Genomic DNA, 13011 nt, shown 5'->3' with positions numbered 1-13011 from the left:
ATGTGGAATTTTATCAAATGCTTTTCTTGTATCTATTTTCTTCTTCAGCCTCTTCATGTGATAGATCACACTGACTTTCAAATGTTGAGCTAGCCTTACACACTTGGGTAAAATCCTATTTGGTCATGGTGCATAATTCTTTTTGTACATTGCTTGATGTAATCTGCTATTATGTTATTGAGCATTTTTGGATTTATGTTTTTGAGAGATGTTGGTCTAAGTTTTCTTTCTAGTAATGTCTAACTTTGATATTATAGTAATTCAGCCTCAATGAATGAGCTAAGGAGTCTTTTCTTTGTTCTATATTCTGAAAGACATATAGAGAACTGGTGTAATATTTTCCTTACATGTTTGGTAGAATTTATTAGTGAACCTGCCTGGTGCCTCCTGTATTGGAATGTTAATTCATTATTGTTTCAATTTCTTTAATAGATACAGGTTTATTTAGATATCTATTTCTTCTTGTGTGAATTATGGCAGATTGGGTCTTTAAAGGAATTGGTCAGTTTTATCTAGGGAAATAGGTATGTCCTTAATATTTTTATGATGTTCTTAATTCCATGGGATCTGTAGTGATGATGTCCTCTCTTATTTCTGGAACAGTGATATTTATATGGTTACCTTTTTAAAGTTAGCTTGGCTACACCTTTAGTGACTTTATTGATCTTTTCTAACAAATAGCTTTTGGTTTTGTTGATCTTTATTCCACTGATCTCCTATTTTCAGTTTCATTGATTTCTGCTCTACTATTTATTAGTAGTTTTTACTCATTTTTTACTCCCAATTACTCTGGATTTAATAATATAGATGATTATATTGTTGACTTTTGATCTTTCTTTTTCATAAATGTGTGAATACCCTCAATTTCTCTGTAAGCATTTATTGTCATTGCACCCTACAAGGTTTGTTAAGTCATATTTTCATTTAATTTGAAATAGTTAAAAATTTTAATTTTATGGGATTTTGTCTTTAATTAATGCGTTATTTAGAACTGTTTTGGCTGTGAGTGTAGCTCAGTGGTAGGGCATGTGCCTACTGCCTGTGAGGCCCTGATTTGACACCGAGCACTGCAAAACAAAAACAATAGCAAAACATTATGTTTAAAGTCTCCAAGTGCCTGGGAACTTTTCAGCTATCTTTGTTATTGGTTTCTAGTTCAAATACACTGGGGTCTTATAATAAGCATTAGATGATTTGTATTTTTAAAAAATTTGTTAAGGTGTATTTTGTAGACCAAAATGCAGCCAATTTTGGTGCTGTTAGTTGAGTGTATTCTCCAAGAGTCGATGTGTTGGAAGCTTGATCCTTAAGTATAGCAATGTTGGGAGGTGACAGAAACTGTAAGAGGTGGGTCCTAAATGGGAGGGTGCTGGATCACTGGAGGTGCTGTTCTTGTAAAGGATTAACATTTCTTATAGGGCTTCAATGAATTCTTGTGCTCTGTGGCTTCCTGGCTCTCCATAAGATCCCCCCAATGACATGATGCCACCTACCATGAGAGCCTCACCAGAGGCCAAATTCATGAGACTGCCCAATCTCATACATTCATCCTCCCCTCAAAATTTGTTTTGATTTTTTGAGACAGGATCTTTCTCGGTAGTTCAGGCCATCCTTGAACTCACTATGTAGTCCAGGCTGGCCTTGAACTTGAAGTGGTTCTCCTGCCTCAGCCTCCCAAGAGCTGGGATTACAGGTGTGCACAACACTTGGCCATCCTTTCAAATATTGAGCTAAATATATATGTTTTATTGTCCCATGTGATCTTGAAAAGAATGTATTACATACTTTATAGTTGTCCATGATATCCAGTTTATTGGTAGTGCTGGTAAGTTTGGTCATGTTATAATTGGCTTTCTGTTTGCGAGTTCTGATGGCTCGATTTCTGGAGAGATGTTAACATTTCCAGTTACAACAATAGATTCATCTCTTGCTCCTTGTAATAAATCAGTTTCTACTATACATATTTTGATGTTTTCTTATTTGGTGTGTAAATATTAAATATTTTGATGTTTACTTGAAGTACTGACTCATTTGTCATTATGTTTCTCAATAATCAATAAATTACTCTTCAAGGTTTGTTCTGTACGGTATTAATATAGTTACCCCACGTTCTTTTGACTCGTGTTAGCATGATATATCTTTGTCCATCCTAGTTTTTTGTTCCTATTTTTCTCTTCCACACTTTTCTCATCTTTGTTTCGATTAAGCTGTTTATATGATTCCATTTTCTCTCCCTTCTTGATGGCAAAGTCAGGGGTACTGAAAAAAAGTGCTATATAGTTCTATTACTGGCTCACAGGTTTTTGGTGAGGGTGTGCTCTGCACTATAAATTGCACCAGTGTTTGTCATTATACTTCCTCTGAGGCGAGCAAGAGTCAGCTGGTGTTAGTTCTTCCCCTTTCCACAAGGAGGTTAGGCTCTGGTTAAATGGCTCCTGCTAACGGCAGGTCTCGTGAGGAACAGAAGGCTCTAGCATATTTCAAAGTGGTTTCTTTTCCCAAAATTAAAAAAAAAAATCAATTCCACTCTATCCCCTCCTCTCAACATTTTTGAGAATATTTTCAGTCCTTTCTTCAGACTTTGTTCCTATTGGATAAATCTTTTTAATCTGTTTTCACATTCATTGTTATCATTTGTCATTTCCACTCTATTTGAGCTCATCTATCAAGATTCTTAAAAATGTTTTTTCTATAGTATGTTTGGTTCTTTGTGTAACTTCCATTGCCTTGATAAAATTTTCCATTCTTTGTTTCAAGAGAATGCATGTTGCTTTTTTGTAACAATTTTATGCAGACTTCTTTAAAATCTTTTGTCATGTAGTTCCAACATCAGATTAATGTGGATTGTTGGTGCTTATAAACTGTCTTTTATTATTCAAGTTGTGATTTTGTTGGTTCTTGTTATGGTGAATGATTTTCCATTCTATCTTGGACAATTTAGACATTATGTGACTCTGGATGCAATATAACCTCAGACATTCTCCCTACGTAGATGTAGATCAAGGTCCCTCCCAATGACTATGTGAATTTAGCTGTGACTATTCCACCTTCCACATCACTCTAGCAAAAATGGAGCCTGACTCAATTCCTTGTTGTTTGGATTGGGTAGAAGTCAGCTTTCCCCTTAATTTCACCAAGACCTTCCCAGCAAAAGCAAGGCACCAATTCATACCACTTTGTTGCTTCAAAGCGAGGATGTAATTTCAGTCTCACTTGCATTACAGGGTAAAATCCTAGCTGCACCCCACAACACCTTATTTTAAGTTATGTCAGGAAAGATTAGAAGCTCAGATCCCTACTAGACCCTTCGACACCAGGGTTTCAGGTGATGTAGAGCCTTTTAGCACTTTCAATAGTACAAACAGCCTGCTGCAGCATGTGTGCCATAGGTTTGCCACCACTGAAGCAGGGTAAAGTGAAGAGGAATGGTAACTAAGCCTTTGTCGTTAGTTCTCACTGCTTCAAGGTGGGGTGGAGGCTCAGCTTTCCCCTAACCCACTGACACTGCCCTGGTGGGAAACCAGAATCCCTTTACCACTTGTTACTACTGCAGGGGTGGAATTTCAGGTCCCTGCACAGTTGTCGACACGATTCTGGCAAGATAAATGATGCACTCTGCCTGCTTTCATCACTTGGGAGATGAAAGATCAGTCTAGCACCACCACCCTGTGGGGAATGAGTGTCAGCAATGATCCATTTCTAAGGCCTAAAAGTATCCAACAGGACAGTGCTTTATTCCTTCAGAAAACCTATTTTCCTAAGAACAGGGGCACAGTTTGAGACACTGTAAGAAGCATTCAATACAAAAATCATGATTCTATATAATTGTGACAAGAAGGAAATACGTCAAGGTTAGTGCTGATATAACTGGGAAAACAACTGGGGTGGGGTGACTGAGAGAGGGTCTTGCTCTGTAGCCCAGGCTGGCCTTGAACTCATGGCAATCCTCCTGCCTTAGCCTCCTGAGTGCTGGGATTACAAGCATGCACTACTATGCCTGGCATAAATAGTTTTGATAGAAAAAATATTTCTAGAGTATTGAAAAAGCATTCTTAGAATGGCAGTAATTTAACAAAATGTCCATTCTGGCTCCTTTCTTCTCTATGATGATGTATAATTTATCTAAAGTTGTGTAAGTGTCCTTTCCTTCTTTCTGATTCCTTGAGCCTGAACTCAGACCTAGAACTCAAACCTAGATCTGGACAGTGGATCTATATTTAGACCTCAGCCTGTACCTACACCATGTAGTTAGACCTTGGAAACTAAATCTTGGACTTGGACCTTGGACTTAGAAATCAAACATGAACTTGGTGCTGGGCCTGAACCTTTATGTTGGATATTAGATCTTGACTTTAAAATCCAGTCTTGGAATTAGATTTGTCTATGATCTCGAACTTTCCATTAGACCTAGTTTCCTTTTTCATGGATCTGAACCTTAAAAATTGACATGAACTTTGAGCCTGAATGTGCACACTAGATCCTAAACCATGAGCCTGCGCCTTCAACCTGGACCTGGACCTTTGAACTAAAATTTCAACCTCAGATCTTAATCTCAACTGAACTTCCACTTTGGAACTGGATATTGGGTCTCTGTACTGGGCCTCACACCTAGATCTGACCTGTAGTTTAGACTTGACATTATCCACGGATATTGGATCTTAAAACTAGACTTTCAGCTCAGACCTCCAATCTTAGATATGGACCGTGGGACAAAATCTCAAACATGAACCTGAATCTGATCTGTCAAAAAGAATACTGGATCATGACCTAGGATATGAATATAAATGTGTGTCTTCAACCTTGACTTGGGTTTGCCCAGAGCCTTGGACCTGCCCTTAGGCCTGGGTCTGATATCTGGTTGTAGATATTTGTCTATATAGTTCCTTGTGTGAAACTGGACCTTGGCCATGAAGATGTAATTCTGATCCTAACTCTGATACTAACCCTTAACATAATCAAAACCCCAAACCCAACACCAAAAACAAACCCAAACTGTAAACCTAATTAACTGTAACCTGTTTCTTACAAGGATATATAATTTATATTTTACAGGGATAATTTCAAATTAGTCTGAAGCCAGTGCCTCTCATTTTAACTTATTAAAAAATCATTCAGTTGTTTTGCACACACTCTCAAAATGAAGTTAATGTTATTTAAAAGAAAAACAAAACAATCTAATATTCAAATAGATTTTTAAGGAGCAAAATAGCCTATGTTATACAGGCATTTCTACATTGTACAGTATTTCAAGACAAATAAGCAGGCAAATTTGGAAAGGAAAAAGTAAAAAATATTTTATTCACAGATGACTTAATTGCCTATGTAGAAAAATACTGCCCAAAGAAAAAAATACAAACAAAACAAAAATCCAAGCTCTTCTATCAATGATAAAGGCAATGATTCTTTTTTAAAAATCACAATCAGGAAAACTGACATCCTACAAATATATGTTGTCAATATATCTCTACTGTCTACTTATTAAGATGAATCCACGTATGCTGAATTAGGCTCGCTCCTTAAAAACTCACATGCAGCCGAAGTCCAGAGGATTGTTTCCTGTCATGTTTCTCATTATAGACCAATGACATCACTATAGATCGCAGTCAACATGACACCTCTATGAAGGATCAAACGCAAAAATCTCTGGTGGTATAGTTTCAAGTAAGGGTAAACTTAGGATACTAGTGGAATGACTGTATCATGCGTCCCCTAGGAAATCTTTATCATTTCCCCTAATTAAGAAAATCATAGAGTAGATAATGTGAAATTAGTTGTACTATTGACAAAAATAATCTGTTCTTCATTGCTAATGAAGGGTAATGTTGTATACTTCCCTATTCACTTGCCAGTAGGGAGAATAGAGCAGATAGTTTTGCTTATGAAAATTAAATGGTTTATTGGATGGCTACACGACACAGAATTATATTTTTCATTTTCCACTATATTTAGATTTATTTTTCCCTCCACTACTCTGAGTTAATGAGACTAATCAGACAGCATCTACTATTTAAATAGCACCCGTGAGTTCATATGTGTTCCCTCTACAGTGACACTGCCTCAGTCCTTAGCTTCATCATCTCACTGAAATGGTTACTGAGCGCTGTCACTGTGCTTCCTGTACCTGGTATATTAGCATTTTCCCTTAGCCCACTGCCTCCTCTCTGGGGATTAGCACACAGGCTATTGTAAGATCACACAGGGGCTCTGGAATCACACTCAGAACACCGTGTTTATGCATCTACACAAGAAGATCTTAGAATTTCAAGACCTTTTGCCCCATCACCTCCCTGATTCCATGGCAGGGCCCTGCTGCAGTCCCACGCATTCTTGCTATAGTTACGTGTGACCCTCTGTGATTCTTCACTGCTTCCAAATCTGTCTCCTGCAGAGTAAGATGTGAGGGCTCTCGTGTTCTGCCTTTGCCTTTCTATTCCATATGCCATATTCTTCTCACTTGCCTTTTGAAATCATTTTTGTGGGCATCTGTGACTTTTTGCTAACTCCTCCCACTTTCTCAGAGTCAGGGCCAATATTGCATAACATAAGCATCCACTACTTGAGGGAAATTTGAACACTTTTTATGTTTTCAGTGCTTCACATAATTTTACCTGCTGGTTACTTCACAACCTTCAAGTGTAATTGTAAACTGGCATATTTGCCCTCAATTTTAAGCTCCTTGAAGGCAAATACAGTGCCCTGATCTATGTTACCAGAATGTAGTAAAATGTAGCTATAGTAAGAGCTCAGTGAGTATTTGCTAAAAGTTTGTTATGAATACTATGGATTTATGGACAAAATGAGGCCCTCAAAATTTAACTTCATAAAAGCCATGCTAATCTCAAGCATTCAGCTAAAATTAAACCTTAAGTACTATTCTTACCTGACTGTCCATAAACACATGTTGATCACACATCATCTTGTACCATAAATGTGCATCAGAACCATGTTTTTGTTTTTAGTCATCTGTTGATGGACACAGATTGATTCTGTATCTTGGCTATGCTTAATAGTGCTTAAGTAAACATAAAAGTGCAGTTTTCCACAAACTGACCTCATCTTCTTTGGATTACAGACTTGTGGAGTTGGTGGATCATACACTAGTTCTACTTCTAGCCTTTTTGAAGAACTTCCATATTGTTTTCCCTAAGGCTGTAGTACTTTACATTCTCACCAAAAGTGTGCATAATTTTTTTCCTCCACATCCTTGCCAGCAATTGTCTTTTTAAAAAAATAACAGCCATTCTAATGGAAGTGAGGTAATGTCTTATGGTGGTTTAAATTTTTATTAGTGATATTCAGCATTTAAAAATACTTCTTGCTTACTATTGTCTTGAGAAACTCTAATCCAGCACTTTGCACATTTTAAAATACGTTTTTTTAAACTTTTGAGGTCCATATATATTTTGGATATTAGCCCCCTTACTAGATTTCAAGTTTGCAAATATTTTCTCCTATTCAGTTATTGTATCTTTATTTTCTTTGTTATATGGAAGCTCTTCAGCTTGATGAAATCCCATTTAAAATTTTTGTTTTTTGTTTCTTGTATTTTTGAGATCATATCCAAAAACTCAACAGTCAACTCAAAGTTGTGAAACTTTCATCCTTAGTTATCCAGTGTTTTTATAATTATGGTCTTACATTTCAGGTTTAATCCATTTTGAGTACATTTCAGCAATATTAATTCTTCTACTTTATGAATACAGGAAATCTTTTGATTTGTGTCTTTGGTTTCTTTCACAATTGTTTTATAGTTATCAATATAGGTAACTTTCACTTTTGTTAAATTTATTGCAAAGTATTTTTGTAGCTATTGTATTTTTGTTTGTTTTTTGGTACCGGGGATCGAACTTGGGACCTTGCGCTTGTGAGGCAGGCAGCAGAGCCACTGAGCTAAATCCCCAGCCCCGTAGCTATTGTAAATGGGCTTGTTTTCTTGATTCCATACAGATTGGTGTTCATAGAAATGATCATGATTTCTGTATGTTGACTATTCTGAAGTCTTATTGAATTCATTAGTTTTAACTTTTTAAAGGCATCTTTATGGTTTTTCTGTATAAGATCATATTATCTGAAAACAGGGACAATTTAAGTTCATTTTTCATTTGAATACCTTTTCTTTCTTTTGCCTGCTTTTTCTGGATAAGACTTCCAGCATTATGTTGAACAGAAGTGGTGAGAATGGGGGTTCTTATCTCTGTCTCCATCTTGGAGAAAAAGCTTTCGAATTTTCCTAGTTAAGACCTATCTGTGTTTGTCATACATAGCCTTTATTTTATTGAAGCATGCTCCTTCTGTACTCAATTTGTTGAGTCTTTATCATAAAAGGATGTTGAATGCTTACAGAAACATTCATGTGGATTTTGTTCAGTTCATGCATTATTTATTGGTTTATATATGCTGAACCTGAATCTCTTCAGATGTGTCCCCTGGGATAACGGTGAATTACTTTTTCAATGTGCTACTGAATTGTTTGATAGCATTTTGTTGATTTTTGCATGTATGTTTATAAGGGATATTGGCTGGTGGTATTATTATCCTTTTTTCCTTTGTGTGTGTGTGTGTGTGTGTGCGCGCGTGTGCGTGTGCACTGGAAATTAAACCCAGGAACTTGTGCATGCAAAGCACAAGCTTTACCACTGACCTATAACCCTAGCCTGAATATAAGCTCTTCTCATATCTTATTTTCTTCCCTACCTATATATTTTTAAAAACCTGTCTTCAAGTTCACGGAGTCTGTTGCCTGATTATCTTGTTTGGTCAGTTCTGTTGATGGTCTCTATTTCATTATTTATTTCATTATTCATTTCATTAATTATATTTTGCAGTGCCAGGGTTTGCTATTACTTCAATCCCATATTTAAATTTATCATTCTAGTCACTTACAACTTTCCTCATTTTATTTTCTTGATGTTGGCTGATCTTAAAAACAGATGTTTTGAATTCCTTGTCAGGTGGTTCATGTATTTCCAGGTCTTTTAGGATGAATCATTCATTTTTGTGTCATGTTTCCTGATTGTTCTTATCTTTGTGGTCATGCATTTTTATCTGTGCATTGAAGAACTGTATCTTTGTAATCTGGCTTTGGAAAAAAGCTTCAGTAGTAAATTTGTCTGGAGACTCTGGGCAGTGTGTCTGGCATGGTCTCTAAACCCAGTACTAACTACTGTGGTCAATGTAGCACTAGAGTTCCCTCAGCCCCAAGATTGCAGTAGCTGGCACAATGCTGGCCTGTGACTCCTGAGGATGGCAGGCTTGAGATTTCAATTCCCACAGCCACTGAGGCTGCCACAGCACTGGTGGATGGCTGAATCCCATGGCTACTGAGGCTTGCCTGTCACTCAGGTTTGTCCAGAGCCCAAAGTCACTGCAGTTAACCAGAATGAATAGATACTGCAGATAAATTCTGCCTGGCAGGGGCTAGTTTCCTTCCTAACACTAGAGCAAGTCTGAAGGTTCAATTCACAGGTACTAGCCTGGTGTCAAGGGCCATGTAAATCTACCCAATACTGGGTTTTACAATGGCAGCCTTGGTATTAGGATCCAAGGAAAAGTCATGTTACTCCTTCTCCTTTCGTTTTAATGACTGAACATTACAATGTACAAATAAGCTACATTTTGGTTATCCATACATCAGTTGGTGAACATCTGGGAGTTTTGTACATTTCAACTATTATGAATAGTGCTGTGAGAATTGGAGTAAAATGTCTCTTTTGGATATAAACTTGTAAGTGAAAGTCTTTTGAGTTATATAATTGCGTTTAGTGAAGAACTGTCAATTGTTTTTGATCTTGGCTGTTTAATTTTATGTTCCCATCAGCAATGGACAAGGCTTCCAAATTGTCCATACTCAAGACAACATAAATTTGCTTTTTAAGGTTACCAGAATTCAGGAGATAGGAAGCAGTACTTATATTGGTTGTAATTTGCATTTTTCTAATGAATAGTGCAATTTTCTTTTCATGTGATTGGCCATTTATATATATTTTCTGGAAAATGTCTCTTTTACTTTACTATTAATCAGTTGTCTTGTAGGATTGTTGAGTCATTTTGACATTCCAGAGACTAGGCCCTTATTTGATATGTGGAAAGTCTTTAATTTTGATGAGGTACGAAACACCTTCTTTGTGTTGCTTGTACTTTGTGTCATTTCTGAAGAGAAATCTAAGATTGCAGATATTTACATTAGGTCTGTAAGATTTATGCTTAGGTGTTAAATACAGGCATTTTGTTCTTTTTGAGTAAATTTCTGTATATCACATGAAGGGCCTAACTTTTTTCTGTATGTGGATATCCACTTGTTCCCAACACCATTTGTTGAAGAGACTATCTTTCCAAGTTGAATAGCCTTGGCATCCATGCTAACAATCAATTAGCCATAAATGTACATTATTTCTGGATTTTCAGTTCCATTGTATTGATCTATAGGTGTATCTGTAGGTCGGTAATACAGTATTTTGATCGCTATAACTTTGCAGAAATTTTTGAAGCCAAGAGGTATTTATGTATCCTATTTGGGGATTCTTTAAATTTCACATAAACTGGATGACTGGGTTTTTCATTTTTAAAGAAAAAGTCCATTTTAGATATTGAATCTGATGATGTGGATAATTATGACATCAAACAAGATTAAGTTTTCCATTCCATGAACAGAGAAGACCTTTATGCTTACTTAGGTCTTCACATTATTTCACCAATGGTTAGTGCTCTTCAGTGTAAGTCTTGTACCTCCTTGATGGATTAAATTTATAAGCATTTTATCCTTCTTGATATCATTAATGGAACTGCTTAATTCCACTTTCAGATTATTCCTAGTGTACAGGAACAACTGACTATTATGTTGATGTAGTCTCCAGGACCTTTTGTGAATTTACCTATTAGCGCTAGGGTTTGTTTTTTTTAAATTTTAGAATTTTCTACTTTTGATGTATTCTCTATTCAATCACATCACATATGAATTAATATAATTTTACTTTTTGTTTTCCAATTTGGATACATTTTACTGTTTTTCTAATAGGTTTGGCTAAATCTAGCACAATTTTGAATCAAAGAAGTGAGAGTGGACATTTCTGTCTTGCTTTTGATCTTAGGATAAATGCATTTTCAGTTTTCTTGTCTTTATGATTGTTATTGCTTGTAGGTTTTTTTTTATTATAAATATCTATCTTATTGAGACAGTTGCTTCTATTCTTAGTTGTTTTTACATCACAAAAAGGTGCTAAGATTTCTGATTTTGTATACATCTAAGTGATCATGTGCTTTCTCTCCTCTATCCTATTGTGGCAGCTTATTTCATGTTGAATTTTATCCTTGAAGTTTAGAGGTCCTGAGTGATTGCAATGTATAATTCCATTTACAAATGTTCTGCTTAGGTCATTTGGATCTACATTCATAAGGGTACAGACCTGTTTTCTTTTTGTATGAAATCTTTGATTTTTAAAATTCTGACCATACAGAATAAGTTAGGAAGTATCATTTTTTCTTCTATTTTTTTTCATCAGAGTTTGAGAAGGACTAGTGAAAGTGTTTGACAGAATAAGCTATTTAAGTTCCCCTGTCTTGGACTTTCTTAGAGTTTGGGAGTTTTTCTGGTTACTGATTCAATCTACTTTCTTTTTATATGCTGGTCAATTTCCTATTTCTTCTTGGGTCAATTTTGACAATTTTTGTATTTCTTGGAATTTGTCCATTTTGTCAGTTATGTGATTTCTTGGCATTTATCATATTCTGTTGTAATTCTTCTATTTCTGCAAGATCTGCTTTAATGTCACCACTGTAAATTCTGATTAAGTTGAGTATTCTTCCTCTTGGTTCTTTTGGTCTAGCTAAAGTTTTCTCAATTTTGTTTATAACTTTAAAAATACAATTTTGGTTTATTGATCATCTATTATTTTTCTATTTTCAATTTCATTTCTTTCCTGTGCTATTGGTTGAGTTTAGCTTGCTCAGTTCAATCATTTAAGAGTGTGTTGTTTAACAGCTAGACATGGTGATATGTACCTGTAGTCCCAGCTACGCAGGTCCAAGGATCCCCAGGCCAAATTGGGCAACTTAGAATTTCTCTCAAAAACACAATCAAGTTGGGTATGGTGGCATACTTCTGTAATGCCAGCACTTGGGAGGCTAAGGCAGGAGGATTGTTGTGATTTTGAGGCCAGCCTGGGCTACATAGGAAATTCAAGGCCAGGCTGAACTACACAGCAAGACATGTCTCAAAAAAAACCCCAAAACAAACCCACCAAAAAACAACCAACCAACCAAACCAAGAAACAAACTATAAACAAAATCAGGGCTGGCGGTAGCTCAGTTAAGAGTGCTTTACTAGAATGTACAAAGTTGCAGATTTAATACCCAATACTTGCCAATACTGTGTTTAATTTCTACATATTTTTAAGATTTCCACTTTTCCTTCTTGACTTTTAGCTTTGTTCTCTCCCCAGAGAGTCATTTTTAAGATTTTAATGTTTTTACATTTATAAGGTCTTTATGGCTTGAAATAAGTCTACAGCCATTGTATGTGAGGACACATACACACATACATACATATATGTATTCTGCTGTTGCTAGTCTATGTCTCTAACACATATTCTAAGTTATAGTACTACTTAAGTCCTCTATTTCCTTACTGATTTACTAATAATTCTGTTGCTAAAAGTATGGTATGGATGTCTCTATTAGTGAAAAAATGTCTATTTCTCCCTTCAATTTCATCATGTTTTGATTTATGTATTTTGGAAGCCATGTTATGTGCGAATGTTTATCACTATATCTTGATCTGTCCATATATATAATATTCTGTACATAACTATTTTGTCTGATTAGTAGATTCATCTCACCCTCTTTACTATTTCCATTAAATATTTTTCCTATCTTCTCACTTTCAATTTAAATATTTGTGTTCATGGATCTGATGTAGGTCATCTATTGAGGTAATATAGTTTGTTTCTCTTTAAAATGATTACTCATCAAAAGGGACATTTATCACTTTGCTGTTTTTTCATTTCTCAACCCCTC

The sequence above is a fragment of the Heterocephalus glaber genome, unplaced genomic scaffold (assembly GCF_053883595.1).
Source record: "Heterocephalus glaber isolate CG9 unplaced genomic scaffold, H.glaber_assembly_v1.0 deba00001531, whole genome shotgun sequence".
Classification (NCBI taxonomy): Eukaryota; Metazoa; Chordata; class Mammalia; order Rodentia; family Bathyergidae; genus Heterocephalus; species Heterocephalus glaber.
This window is presented reverse-complemented; position numbering follows the sequence as displayed.